A 15,388-nucleotide genomic window follows, 5' to 3' on the forward strand; every position below is an offset into this window, starting at 1 on the left:
ATAATCACCACAGTCCTCTCACACATCCTATCTATTCGTTGGGTGCAAGAGAATGACTGGTAATGGCAGTTAGGGGAGGAGCTATATAGCAGCTCTGCTGGGTGAATCCTCTTGCACTTCCTGTTGGGGAGGAGTTAATATCCCATAAGTAATGGATGATCCGTGGACTGGATACACTTAACAAGAGAAACAACTGCACTAAGCAGTTTTTAGGGGTTAAATGAAGCGGTTGTGGGTGAAAAGTGCCTATATATTGCGGTATATGGGGACTGTGTGTCCCCAGTAAATATATATGTATATGCTTATATACATATATATATATATGTATTAATATGTGTTTATACACATATTAACGCATAAGTATTTATGTATATAAGCATATACATATATATTTACAATCTGCTGCCCATCACTACGCGTCTCACCCCCTTTGCTGCACTAGTTCTCATGCCGTGTCTGGCGGCAAGAGAACGAGGCTCCCATTGGTGCCTATAGAAGCGCTCTCTGGTAAGCGCAATGCTTCCGTGCATATTAGCGTGCGCTGGTATTACTAAGTTGAGTGCAAATATCACTTTCGCGGAAGCAATATTATGCGCTCCGCTTATAATCTATCCCTATATAAATCACTAATTGAATTATGTATTCAGAGCAAAGGTTAGCCTGAGAATAATTTGCACATGTATTTTTAAAAATTAGATTAGTTGTTAAAATACTGAAAAAATAAGGGTAAAATGGATGTCCATAAAACAGTGGGCGCCGTCATATTGTAATTTAGGTTACCTTTTCTGCTGAGGTCAATTAGGAATGGTTATAAATGGCTGACTAGAGTGTGTAACCAATGACTGTGAGGAATACAGCTGTGTCTGCACTTCCATGTTTATCATGACTTAAAAAACCCACTATTCAGAATTGAATTACAGGAAAGGAGAAAAAAAAATAATGAAAGTATATTGAAAAGTTGTTTTTATATAAATAATTAAACAATTTATATTAAAATCTTGAAGTGTTTAATTTCCCTTTAATAATGTCCCTTTAAAATGTATAGTTCTGGTTACTCTATAAACTGTATGGTTTAACTAGTACACACATTTTAGAGCTATAAGGATGCGGAACAAGGCAATGAGTCCAAGGGGCCGATTTATCAAACTCCGTATGGAGCTTGATGCTCCTGTTTCCGCGCGAGCCTTTAGGCTGGCCGGAAACAGAAGTTATGAAGCAGCGGTCTAAAGACCCCTGCTTCATAACTTGTCTGCCTGCTCTGAGGCCGCGGAGAGAAATCAACCCAATTGAATACGATTGGGCTGATTGACACCCTCTGCTAGCGGCCGATTGGCCGAGAATCTGCAGGGGGTGGCATTGCACCAGCAATTCAGAAGAACTGCTGGTGCAATGATAAATGCCGACAGCGCATGATATCAGCATTTATCAATGTGCAGTGGATATGATACGCTACATCGTATCATGTCCGCTCGCACTATGATAAATCTACCCCAAAGTCCTTTTCTATTTATTTGACTATAATTGCTTTTTTTTCTTTTTAAATACAATATATAATGTCATCAACTTGTAAAATTCAAGCTTCTCTACTTAAAGAGGCATTAAACTCATGTTTTATATATATATCAGAAATCAAATCATTGTATTGCAAAGTATCTGCATACAAAATAAATGTTTTTAAATTATTCAAAGTAAAGTTTTCATTGTGCCATTATGATAAGCTTCTTTATAACCTTTGTGGTAGTCAGTTAAAGGGAAAGTCGACTTAAAAATTGTTATTGTTTAAAAAGATAGTTAATCCCTTTATTACTTATTCCCCAGTTTTGCATAACCAACACTGTTATATTATTACACTTTTTACCTCTGTGATTACCTTGTTTCTAAGCCTGTGCGGACTGCCCCCTTATCTGAGTTCTTTTGACAGACTTGCATTTTAGCCAATCCATGCTGACTCATGAACAACTCAATGGGAGTGAGCACAATGTTATCTATATGACACACATGAACTAGCACTATCTAACTGTCAAAATGAACTGAGATAAGAGGCGGCTTCAACGGCTTAGAAATCAGCTTATGAGCCTACCTAGGTTTAGCTTTCAATAAAGAATACCAAGAGAACAAAGCAAATTTGATGATAAAAGAACATTGGAAGGTTGTTTAAAATTGCATGCCCTATCTGAATCATGAAAATATCATTTTGACTTGACTGTCCCTTTAAGGATAGATATAAATGAGCTGCTGCATATATCAAACAATCACTTTGCAACATGTAGGTGGCTCAGGGATCTGAATTCCAGGGAATGTACTGAAGCACACCACTCCCAAGCAGTACTTTATGTGTTTAAGTGTAGCTAGTGATAAAATGACATGCTCCAAAAAATTACAGAATTTTATTTTATCACTATAATGTCCCTGTAAATTAAACGATGCACATTTGTTGTACCTGTGTATTAAACACAACACACTTCAATGTCTAGAACAAATACTGATCATGACCAAAACAACAACATCTATATTTTAAACAAAATTCATGCAGAAGAGGTTATTTCTTATTGTTTTAAAAAAGGTTATAGAGGGCCATAGAATATCTTAGCCAAAGCATAAATGTTTAGCCATTTGGGTTATAGGCCTGGCTAAATATTTCTCATAACACCTCCTAAAACATGACCCTAATGATCTCTAAAACTACTGAACCACCAAAAAAGAGATTTTCTAGTGATTGCCAGTACAAAACTAACCTCACTGGTTGCTCTACGGGGGATACAAGGTGTGCAAACCACACTAATCTTCTATTTTGGATCCCCATTGGGCTGAGGTGGAGGGTAAAAAGGTAAAAATTACTATTCCCTGTCCCTGTCCTTTTGGGCAGACCTCGTCCCACAACTGCCTCTGACGAAGGACAGTTACAAATTTCTTTATTTTTTTTAATTTTGCCATTTTTGAGTGGCCATGTTGTGGCAATTTTTTTTTCAGCAAGATCTTAGTTTCATAAACCAGTCTTTTTGAGTCTAGTCCATTGAGTTGCATTAACCTCACTACAAGGTCAATATTTAAATATATGTCTAGGCAACAGAACAACATTACCACCAATGGTGAAACCACATTTTGAATTAATTGTTTAAAGTATTGTTATTTAATAATATTTATGTCAATCCAGAGTGAGTAAAAAGTAACCTCTAGTAGTTTATTTGCAACATGTGTTAACAGGTCGGAATCAGACCACCCATAAGCCCAATAGAGCTTTCATCTCACCACTTGACAAAGGACTTGATGCTAGTGCTTTGTGTTAATACTGGATGTACAATATAAAGAGTGATTCATATCTTGTCATTGGCTTCATGCATTATGCTTTATCCCCATGACATGTAAACACAAGTTCATAAAAAGTTAGGTCACTCAAGTCTAAAATGCATTTTGCCTTTTTTGTTAAAACAGGAACTCAGACTTTTTTTTGTTATGTTACACAATGAACAGTGTGAGCTTCTAAATACAGATAATGCTTTAGGTACAGAAAACTCTGTGATACAAATTATATTTCCTGTCCTTTGTTAACCCTATGCTTGTATCTTTTGCGTTTCATGGTTGAGTTATATTACATAGTTTATACGTCAAAGGAAAAGATAATGCTTTGCAGCACATAAAATAAAAACATTTAAACATAACTAATAATGGCGTAACCGACTGTGTGTTTGTGGTTTTGCCGCTAGAATAGAGCATAAGACTAAACATACAAATATCGAACATAATAACAATTAATGAGAAGGGCTTCCAACGGATTCCTTAAGGTAAATGATAATAACAAAGATAATTCCTCTAATGTTATATTTTTAAATTAAAAATCACTTTACAAGTACAAATCCCCAAATCCAAACTTATTCTAAAATCCAAACTTATTCTAAAATCCATACTTCTTAATTAATATTTTAAAAAAATATATACAATTATCAAAAATGTATAGGTTTCTCTGCCTGTAAGTCGCAATCTTTTCTGCCTGTGTTTATGGTTTAGTTTTTGTGTCTAAAATGCAAATAATAGTCTATATTTATTTAAAATAACAAATATTACCTTTATGATTATAGTACTGTACTATCTTTCTGATGGCCTCACACTGATATTTTTGGTAAAAAAAAAAACTTTTTCTAATTGAAATCCTATATCATAGATGAAATAATTCCATTTGCATTTTATTTTGTTACATGGGTATGCAACCCTCTTTATATAAATCGGTTATTTCTACACATTTAATGAAGGGGTCGGTTTTTGCTGTTCTCAAGAATTTAGAACCTTAAAAGATGGGCTAATTCTTCTTTATGGGAGATCCACATTATTTTATCCAGTACTTTCTAGTAACAAAAAGAAAATGTTATTTCCCCCCACCCCCCCCCCCCCCCCCCCACACACACACACACACACATTTTGGGTTTATTTTTCCATTACCAATTCAACATTTGTTGTGTTTTGTTTTGTTACTATAATAAATAATGTAGCATTCAAATGTTGATTCTCATAAACATCAATGTAAGTCTGTGGGAATCAACATTCAAAATTACATTAGTATACTAAATTGTACAGGTTATTTATTTATATTCATAATTAAAATATTAATATATCAATTCAAGCGTTATAGTGTCTACAGAGACAAGACACTGGTAAAATAAATATTTAATTCAATTATTTAAATATTATTACAGAATAAACTGAAATTCACCCTTCTCTAGTCATGTTGTGGTTACCACAAATCAATCTGTAACACAGAACACAACCACAAATCTAATTGTCATTAGTTGTAAAATTCTATGGGTTGATCACTATCGTCATTTGATAATTATTGACATGTTATCAGCTACAAATGAGCCGCTTTGAATGTTGTGATCAAAATCAACCATTTTCTTTATCTGAAGTGCTTTTTTGCATGTTTTTTTTCTGTAAATAAATGGCCCTATACTTAATACGTTAACCCTGTTTTTCTGATCACAATACACATTTTTGATACGTAATGACACATATACAAGTTATGGAAATGATGGAGGGTCCCCAGATACACACACTACACACACAATAATTTAAAGTAAGAAAATAAATAATAAATAATTAGTCAGCTTAATAACCCAACAGACAAAAATGTCCACTATATAGATAATGACCCTGTTATAGTCCCTTAAAAAGACATTCAAATATATCTCTACTAGTCCTAAAGTCCGTTACCGGGGCCATTTTTTGCAATACAGTGGTTCCACCCCTTGCTCTCTCTCTATCCTCCCTCTCTTTTGCTCTCTCTCCCCTCCTATCTTCTGCTCTCTCTCCCCCTCTCTCTATTTTGCTTTCGCTCTCCCCCTCTCTTTTGCTCTCTCTCCCTCTCTTTTGCTCTCTCTCTCTCTCTCTCTATTTTGCTCTCTCCCCCTCTCTTTTCCTCCCTCTCTTTTGCGCTCTCCTCCCTCTCTTTTGCTCTCTCTCTCCCTGTCTTTTGCTGTCTCTCTCTCCCTCCCCCTCTCTTTTGCTCTCTTTATCCCCCTCTTTTGCTCTCTCCCTCCTTTCTTTTGCTCTCTCCCCCTCTCTTTTGCTGTCTCTCTCCCCTCTCTTTTGCTCTCTCTCCCCTCTTTTTTGCTCTCTCTCCCCTCTTTTGCTGTCTCTCTCCCTCTCTTTTGCTCTCTCTATCCCCCTCTTTTGCTTTCTCTCCCCCCTTTCTTTTGCTCTCTCCTTCCTCTCTTTTGCTGTCTCTCTCCCTCTCTTTTGCTCTCTCTATTCCCCCTCTTTTGCTCTCTCTCCCCCCTCTTTTGCTCTCTCTCCTCCCTCTCTTTTGCGCTCCCTCTCCTCCCTCTCTTTTGCTCTCTTTATACCCTTTCTTTTGCTCTCTCTCCCCTCTCTTTTGCTCTTTCTCTCCCCTCTCTTTTGCTCTCTCTCTCCCCTCTCTTTTGCTCTCTCTCTCCCCCCTCTCTTATGCTCTCCCTCCCCTCTTTTGCACTCTCCCCCTCTCTTTTGCTCTCTCTCTCCTCTCTTTTGCTCTCTCTCTCTCCCCTTTCTCCCCCCCTATTTTGCTGTCTCTCTCCCTCTGTTTTGCTCTATCTCCCCTATTTTGCTCTCTCTCTCCCCTTTCTTTTTCTCTCCCTCCCCCTCTCTTTTGCGGTCTCTCTCCCTCTCCTTTGCTCTCTCTATCCCCCCTCTTTTGCTCTCTCCCCCCCCTCTTTTGCTCTCTCTCTATCCCCCTCTTTTGCTCTCTCTCTTCCCTCTCTTTTGCTCTCTCTCTCCCCCCTCTCTTTCCCCCCTCTCTTTTGCGCTCTCTCTTCCCTCTCTTTTGCGCTCTCCCCCCTCTCTTTTACTCTCTCCCCTCTTTTGCTCTCTCTCTCCCCCCTCTCTTTTGCTCTCTCTCCCCTCTCTTTTGCTCTCTCTCCCTTCCTCTCTTTTCCCCCCTCTCTTTTGTGCTCTCTCTCTCCCCTCTTTTGCGCTCTCCCCCTCTCTTTTGCTCTCTCTCCCCTCTTTTTTGCTCTCTCTCCCCCTCTCTTTTGCTCTCTCTCCCCCTCTCTTTTGCACTCTCTCTCCTCCCTCTCTTTTGCTCTCTCTATCCCCCCTCTCTTTTGCGCTCTCTCTCCTCCCTCTCTTTTGCTCTCTCTATCCCCCCTCTTTTGCTCACTCTATCCCCCCTCTTTTGCTTTCTCTCCCCTTTCTTTTGCTCTCTCTCTCCCCTCTCTTTTGCTCTCTCTCTCCCCCTTCTCTTGTGCTCTCTCTCTCCTACTCTCTTTTGCTCTCTCTATCCCCCTCTTTTGCACTCTCCCCCTCTTTTTTGCCCTCTCTCCTCCCTCTCTTTTGCTCTCTCTATCCCCTCTTTTGCTGTCTCTCCCCCCTCTTTTGCTCTCTCTCCTCCCTCTCTTTTGCGCTCCCTCTCCTCCCTCTCTTTTGCTCTCTTTATACCCTTTCTTTTGCTCTCTCTCCCCTCTCTTTTGCTCTTTCTCTCCCCTCTCTTTTGCTCTCTCTCTCCCCTCTCTTTTGCTCTCTCTCTCCCCCCTCTCTTATGCTCTCCCTCCCCTCTTTTGCACTCTCCCCCTCTCTTTTGCTCTCTCTCTCCTCTCTTTTGCTCTCTCTCTCTCCCCTTTCTCCCCCCCTATTTTGCTGTCTCTCTCCCTCTGTTTTGCTCTATCTCCCCTATTTTGCTCTCTCTCTCCCCTTTCTTTTTCTCTCCCTCCCCATCTCTTTTGCGGTCTCTCTCCCTCTCCTTTGCTCTCTCTATCCCCCCTCTTTTGCTCTCTCTCTCCCCCCTCTTTTGCTCTCTCTCTATCCCCCTATTTTGCTCTCTCTCTTCCCTCTCTTTTGCTCTCTCTCTCCCCCCCCTCTCTTTCCCCCCTCTCTTTTGCGCTCTCTCTTCCCTCTCTTTTGCGCTCTCCCCCCTCTCTTTTACTCTCTCTCTCCCCTCTTTTGCTCTCTCTCTCCCCCCTCTCTTTTGCTCTCTCTCCCCTCTCTTTTGCTCTCTCTCCCTTCCTCTCTTTTCCCCCCTCTCTTTTGTGCTCTCTCTCTCCCCTCTTTTGCGCTCTCCCCCTCTCTTTTGCTCTCTCTCCCCTCTTTTTTGCTCTCTCTCCCCCTCTCTTTTGCTCTCTCTCCCCCTCTCTTTTGCACTCTCTCTCCTCCCTCTCTTTTGCTCTCTCTATCCCCCCTCTCTTTTGCGCTCTCTATCCCCCCTCTTTTGCTCACTCTATCCCCCCTCTTTTGCTTTCTCTCCCCTTTCTTTTGCTCTCTCTCTCCCCTCTCTTTTGCTCTCTCTCTCCCCCTTCTCTTGTGCTCTCTCTCTCCTACTCTCTTTTGCTCTCTCTATCCCCCTCTTTTGCGCTCTCCCCCCTCTTTTTTGCCCTCTCTCCTCCCTCTCTTTTGCTCTCTCTATCCCCCTCTTTTGCTGTCTCCCCCCTCTCTTTTGCGCTCTCTCTCCTCCCAGTTTTGCTCTCTCTCTCCCCTTTCTTTTACTCTTTTTGCTGTCTCTCTCCCTCTCCTTTGCTCTCTCTATCCCCCTCTTTTGCTCTCTCTATATCCCCCCTCTTTTGCTCTCTCTCTATCTCCCCCCTTTTGAACTCTCTCTCTCCCACCCACGGCACACCTGGCCCCACCCATGACATGCCCGGTCCCGCCCACTGCACGCTCCCTCCCCTCTTTTGCACTCTCCCCCTCTCTTTTGCTCTCTCTCTCCTCTCTTTTGCTCTCTCTCTCTCCCCTTTCTCCCCCCCTATTTTGCTGTCTCTCTCCCTCTGTTTTGCTCTATCTCCCCTATTTTGCTCTCTCTCTCCCCTTTCTTTTTCTCTCCCTCCCCCTCTCTTTTGCGGTCTCTCTCCCTCTCCTTTGCTCTCTCTATCCTCTATCCCCCCTCTTTTGCTCTCTCTCTCCCCCCCCTCTTTTGCTCTCTCTCTATCCTCCTCTTTTGCTCTCTCTCTTCCCTCTCTTTTGCTCTCTCTCCCCCCCCTCTCTTTCCCCCCTCTCTTTTGCGCTCTCTCTTCCCTCTCTTTTGCGCTCTCCCCCCTCTCTTTTACTCTCTCTCTCCCCTCTTTTGCTCTCTCTCTCCCCCCTCTCTTTTGCTCTCTCTCCCCTCTCTTTTGCTCTCTCTCCCTTCCTCTCTTTTCCCCCCTCTCTTTTGTGCTCTCTCTCTCCCCTCTTTTGCGCTCTCCCCCTCTCTTTTGCTCTCTCTCCCCTCTTTTTTGCTCTCTCTCCCCCTCTCTTTTGCTCTCTCTCCCCCTCTCTTTTGCACTCTCTCTCCTCCCTCTCTTTTGCTCTCTCTATCCCCCCTCTCTTTTGCGCTCTCTCTCCTCCCTCTCTTTTGCTCTCTCTATCCCCCCTCTTTTGCTCACTCTATCCCCCCTCTTTTGCTTTCTCTCCCCTTTCTTTTGCTCTCTCTCTCCCCTCTCTTTTGCTCTCTCTCTCCCCCTTCTCTTGTGCTCTCTCTCTCCTACTCTCTTTTGCTCTCTCTATCCCCCTCTTTTGCGCTCTCCCCCCTCTTTTTTGCCCTCTCTCCTCCTTCTCTTTTGCTCTCTCTATCCCCCTCTTTTGCTGTCTCCCCCCTCTCTTTTGCGCTCTCTCCTCTCAGTTTTGCTCTCTCTCTCTCCCCTTTCTTTTACTCTTTTTGCTGTCTCTCTCCCTCTCCTTTGCTCTCTCTATCCCCCCTCTTTTGCTCTCTCTATATCCCCCCTCTTTTGCTCTCTCTCTATTTCCCCCCTTTTGAGCTCTCTCTCTCCCACCCACGGCACACCCGGCCCCACCCATGACATGCCCGGTCCCGCCCACTGCACGCTCCACCCCGCCCATGTCATGCCTGGCCCAGCCCCCGTTATGCACAGTCGGCCCCAGATGCCAGGTCAGTGTGTTGAAGGCCAGGTGTGTTTGTCCTCGCGCTGTCTCTACTGTGCATGACCGCTTCGGACAAACACACTTGGCCTTTTATATTATACGATGGTTTTGGAGCACACATCACCTATTAGCGTCACTACATAATATTAAAAGAGATCAATAAATGCCCGTCGACCTGTGATATAATTACTAAGCCCACAAAATCAACATTTTCTTTGTCATTAATCCTGCAGGTTTGTTTAACCATTCAGATATTGTTTTTGTGTTGTTATTTGAAATTAATGATTTAGATCTTCAATGGTATTAATATCAGAAGCATTTTAGGATTGTGATAAAAAATAAAATGCTATGACAATACCGAGAAAAGTTCAGAAATCATTATCTGCCAAAAAACAATCAAACGTTTCTAATCAACTCCAATATATAATTTTATTTTATGTCTATAGAAATATCCTTCTAGAAATACAGCAACATATTAAAAAAACACTGAGATCCATTAGTAGTTGCATTTTAAAAAGGGCTGAAAGTTATTGTTTTCTAACTCAGCGGAATTAAAGGAAATTAATTTCCTGGACAACAAAATATTACCAATAGTGGAGAAAGTTCTGATGATAGGTTGAAGCAAGATGGATAATATTTAAAGAGACACTGAACCCAATTTTTTTTATTTTATGATTCAGATAGAGCATGCAATTTTAAGCAACTTTCTAATTTACTCCTATTATCAATTTTTCTTCATTCTCTTGCTATCTTTATTTGAAAAAGAAGGCATCTAAGCTAAGGAGCCAGCAAATGTTTGGTTCAGGACCATGGACAGCACTTGTCTATTGGTGCTGTCCAATCAGCAAGGACAACCCAGGTTGTTAACCAGAAATGGGCCGGCATCTAAACTTACATTCTTGCTTTTCAAAGAAACATACCAAGAGAATGAAGAAAATTTGATAATAGGAGTAAATTAGAAAGTTGCTTAAAATTGCATGCTCTATCTGAATCACAAAAGAAAAAATTTGGGTTCAGTGTCCCTTTAAACATTTTCTGTTTCATCCTGTTTAACTAACCCAATAAAATAAAGCTTCTTTACAAATATTAAACTGAGATTGACTAAGCATAAAATTGGTAAAATGACACAATATCGCTCATCTACAGACCTCTAATAAACTCACAGTTGGAGACAGTTAGTAATTAGAATAACAGATGAACAAAAGTATGAGAAGAATTTTAGCAGATGTTTTATCCGCTTAGTTTAGTGATTATGATCTTTAAGAAAATCCAGCTAATTATATCATGTGATCAGTTTCACACTGAGATTGCAAAATATTGAAAGCTCCTGTTGGGTCTATATTATTATCTATAACACTGGAAATTTATTAATAAGCAAAACAAATTCAACCTATTTGCAAAACAGCATAATTCTATTAAAAAAATATACATTTTGGCTAGATTTTGAAGGCTTACTAAAAAAAAATAATTTTTTTTTACAATGATATATATATATATTTTTAACTAATTTTAAAAATGTGCATTTCACACTTTTTGATGGATAGTCGGTGATTGATGTCACATTGCAGCTTTAAAAGAGGACACTTATATACATATGGCATATTGCATTTAAAGAAACAGTTTGAAAGTGTTCCACTATAAGAACCTTGATTTGTTCTAAACATTTAAAATTGCTATAAGAAACACTTGCTCTGTAATGTTATGAGCATTCATTTGTGTACTGCTTGGTGCCTCCCTTCTGTTTTAGTGCTTATATGTGTGTTTAAAAAAATATTTTGGATAAAAAAAAAGTTTGCTCTGTTTGAAAATGTGACAGCTTGAAATTTTGTTCACTCTAGGGCCAACAGTGCTTTTGGTTGTTTTCTGAAAATTTAGTGGATAAATCATATCTGCAATATCTGTCCTCTGCAAACTATCTGGGACTATCTGGGAGTGGTGTCAAAGTAGTCCTGGGGGGGGGGGGGGGGTAGGTCCTGGTTTTCACTTTGTAAAAATAAGACATTAATGTGTGGGAAGAGTGGCAGGAAGAACAGACCACCGAAACCCGGGTAGGAGTTATTCTGATGTGCTTATAAAACTGGATAACTTATTTTTCATGTCAAAATATTAATTTGTTTTAAACTATGTATTTTTAATTGATAATAAACATAGTAAAAGTCCCATCCCCCTATATTTGACACCACTAAAAAAAAGAGACAAAGGGGACGATTAAAAGAGCAGCGGATGCTGCATCAACGCCCCATCGCTTCGAGTGCGCCAGAAACGTAAGTTAAGAAGCAGCGGTCGGAATACCGCTGCTCCTTAACTTCACCACCTAAAAGGTGGTGGACTGAAATCATTCCGATCCAATAGGGATGATTGACGGCCCCTGCTAGCGGCCGATTGGCCACGAGTGAGCAAGGGGTGGCATTGCACAATCATTTCACAAGAAATGCTTGTGCAATGTTAAATGCAGACAGCGTATGCTACCTTTAGCAAATTTTTAAGCTTTCTTAAACTGTTTAAAGCCCATTTAGATTGCAAAGTGACTGGGTTGCTGGGTCTTTTGCTGGATATGTGTAATAAGTGGGGTTTGGGGTACTAAACCTGTCTTGCTTTTCGTTTAGACGAAAGGATGCAGGCACTGCTCAGTATGTTGAAAATAAAAATACAACCTTTATTAGGCTAATAAATACAATAAAATATAATTTTTTATTACATTGTTTTTAACTGTGTTTTGTATTGTGAGGAAGGGGTTAACAAATCCCTAAATAAGGGACACCCATTCTCATACATGTCAGCCTATGATTAAGCGCCACTAGGGGGCGCGAAACGTATCAGGCCGTCTGTCCCTCTTGTCTGTGTGTCTGCCATTCGTTTGGATTGTTTGTACTTTTAGAACCCTAATAAAAGTTGTATTTTTATTTTCAACACACTGAGCAGTGCCTGCATCCTTTCGTCTAAGCCTCTTGGTATCAGGCTGATCACCCACTGCTACGGCACTCAGTTTCATGAACCTCTGATTGGATGGTTTTCTCTTGCATCTGGTTCTGGTTCCGCGCAGCCGCACACCGTGGTTCTTGTTTGTTTGCTGTCTTGCTTTTCCATCTATGAACACCTATGCTCCAATAAAAGACCTTAGAATAGTTAGAGATTTGCACTTCCTTTTTAAGGTAAATGCCAGCTCATCATTTTCCTATGAAAGAAAGCTCATTCGAGCTTTCCTCCTACTGTAACTGGCTTCTTATCCTTAGTTTCACACATTCCTGAATAACTCCAGGAAACCATGGCTATTCCTTCATTCTAACTAGTGCCAGTGCATAATGGAAACCTGCAATCAAACTGCCAGTTCCTTCCTAAATAATAGTAACTTTTGGCTTTCTGCAGTGACAAAACACTGAAATAAAACTCTATGCCAATACACCACACCTAGTAAATATGTTATGAATTCACAGCAATATAAAGTTTATAATTGACTGGAGGCAGATAGGGTGGAAGAAGGGGCTAATGAATAGTTATATTTATAATACTTCCCCCAGTTATGTTGTTTTGCTTACAATTAAAGCAGGGAGCAGTCAGATGTTTCAGACAGTTCTAGGACTGAGCATTAAAGGGACAGTGAACACTGTGTAATTATAAAAATTTTCTGCAGTCTTGCAATACTTTAATATAATAGGTGAGTTTAAAATGTTTTTAATGAATTAAAGGGGACATTCCAGCCAAAACAAAAAGTTTTAGCTGTTTCAAATATGTATTTAAGTATTAACCGTGCACCAGCATTCTAAACACAACACTTGCTCAGAGAGCCTAAGGTGGTTGTACCATCTGGTAATGACTCAATTTGTTAAAGGGACATTCCAGTCAAAATTTAAATGTACATAGATTTATTACATCTTTGAATAGAAACAGATTTGCAATATACATGTACCGGCAAAAATGCTTCTATTAAAAATGATCACTGTTTTAGTTTTAAAAATATTTCTCTGGTAAAGACAATTAGGAACAGTGATGTGAAAGGGTTAAGGCTGTGACACCCTGGAAGAGATGCGACGCGAGGCAAAGCAGCTGCTTCGCTCTGTGTCTCATCGCTTCTGAAGATCAAATATTTCATCTCTGAGCCGTCAGCTACGCGACCTGACGTAGCAGAGTGCTCAGAGATGAAAAGGCAGGACACACTGAGCGCGCAAAACCGCATCTACATGCTGCACGCCGCTCCGCTTGCAGTGTGTCACAGCCTTTAGGCTTAGAAAGTCTGTCATGTGCAGTTCCATTTCTCAGAATTGGTAAACCAGAATGAAAAATACATAATGCAAATATATTGCATTTTTACTAAACGTAATTCAATACTTTATAATACAATCAAAGAGTTTACTGTACAGTTAAGATCAGTTTCTTAAAATGTAAAGGATGATTATGCAAGAACCCTGCATTAAAGTAATTATTTGACTGTAAAAGGGACAATAAATCAAAATTTCAATATCCACATAGAGCATGCAATTTTAACCCTTTGAGTTTTTTTACTTTTTTTTTCCATTTATTTCAGACCTCCAAGACTTAAACCGTTGGAAAGGTTAGGCAATTACCTTTCCAACGGTGGGTCTTGGGGGTCTGTAGCGGCTTAGATGCCTGAGATACAGGCTTCTAAGCAGCATGCCCCCTGCTCCTATATTTAACATTGTTAATGTTAAATAAAGTTGCGCGGTGACGTCATCACGTTTATTGCGCATGACGTCACCACGCAAAACGAAAGCCCCGGCGATGCCTTTCATTATGCAGCACCGATCGCCGGGGTAGGAGCGGGTGGGAGCCCCCAGATCTCCCTCAAGTTGGGAGAGTGCTAGTGACGGCTCTGAGCCGTCATTAGCACCAGAGTGGGAAACTCTGTGACGGCTCAGAGCCGTCATTAGCACTCAAGGGGTTAAACAACGTTCCAATTTACTTTTATTATCAATTTTGTTTTTTGTTCTTTTTGTATCCTTTGTTGAAAAGTAAATCTACCTAGTTTCATAGGAGCTAAGAAGGGTGTCTTTAGTAAGCTATGGAAGTGTTTACAGTGTATAAAGCTGCTACAAACAATGTTGCAAGACACTGCTGACTTAGCGTACTAAAGACACGTGCATGCTATCAGGCTATTTAGATTTACTCTTCAATAAAAGGATATCAAGAGAACAAATGATTTTTTATTACAGAAGTGAATCGGAAAGTTATTTAAAACTGCACAATCTTTCGAATAATAATAACAATAAAGCTATCATATGTAAATTGCTGTAAACCAAGATGCCAATCAGCAATAGCCACTAAAAAAAAATCTGTAGATCTAAAGTGATGCTCAATGTATTTTAAGCATCTCACCTTTACAAGGGAACCCTGCAACCCTATGAGTCTTTATGAATCTAGGGCATTGTCTCTAATCTCATTGTGTTGTATCTTGTCACTATGATCAATGTGAGTGAATCTAGACCACTGTGATAAAGTACCATCTACCAGCTGGTACCTACATGCCACATGTGCCTACATTTACAAATTAATATCACAGTGGTTTATAGAGCTACAGTACATAAGTTTGAAACAAGGAAATAAATCTCAAAAGTGCATGGTAATAAATATGCTTCACATACTCCCAAGACAAGACCTCTTTATCATTTCACAGTTTAGAAACACAGGAGCCATCTTTTATGCCATGGTCAGAAAGGCAAATAGAAAAACAGGAAACAAAAATAAAAGGGACACTAAAATCGAAATTACACTTTTTTGATTCAGATAGAGCATGCAGTTTTAGGACACCTTCCAATTTACTTTCATTATTAAAATGTGCCCATTATTTTAAAATTCACACATTCTGAGGCGCCAGCTACTACTGAGTATGTGTAAGCTCACAATGTATACTTATATGAGTCTGTGATTGGCTAATGGCTGTCACATGGTAAAAGGGGCTGGCAAACTGAAGTAAATTTTGAAATGTGTCAGAAAAAAAATCTCCAGGTCATTTAAAATTTAAAATAAGGGCTATTGCATTATCTCTTTGTTATGCACTTTTTGGTTATACAATTCTACTGTATTTAATAGTCCTTAAAAGCAACATGAAACATTATTTAAT

At 40.0% G+C, this 15,388-nt stretch overlaps 1 protein-coding gene across 2 annotated transcripts in view; it reads right to left on the minus strand.

Moving 5' to 3' along the window:
* The window catches only part of LOC128660597 (collagen alpha-1(XV) chain), a 674,535-nt gene that overhangs the window by 492,692 nt on the left and 166,455 nt on the right, over positions 1-15,388 (minus strand). The gene's annotated exons all lie outside the window — the stretch shown is intronic.

Source organism: Bombina bombina, chromosome 5, assembly GCF_027579735.1.
Source record: "Bombina bombina isolate aBomBom1 chromosome 5, aBomBom1.pri, whole genome shotgun sequence".
Lineage (NCBI taxonomy): Eukaryota > Metazoa > Chordata > Amphibia > Anura > Bombinatoridae > Bombina > Bombina bombina.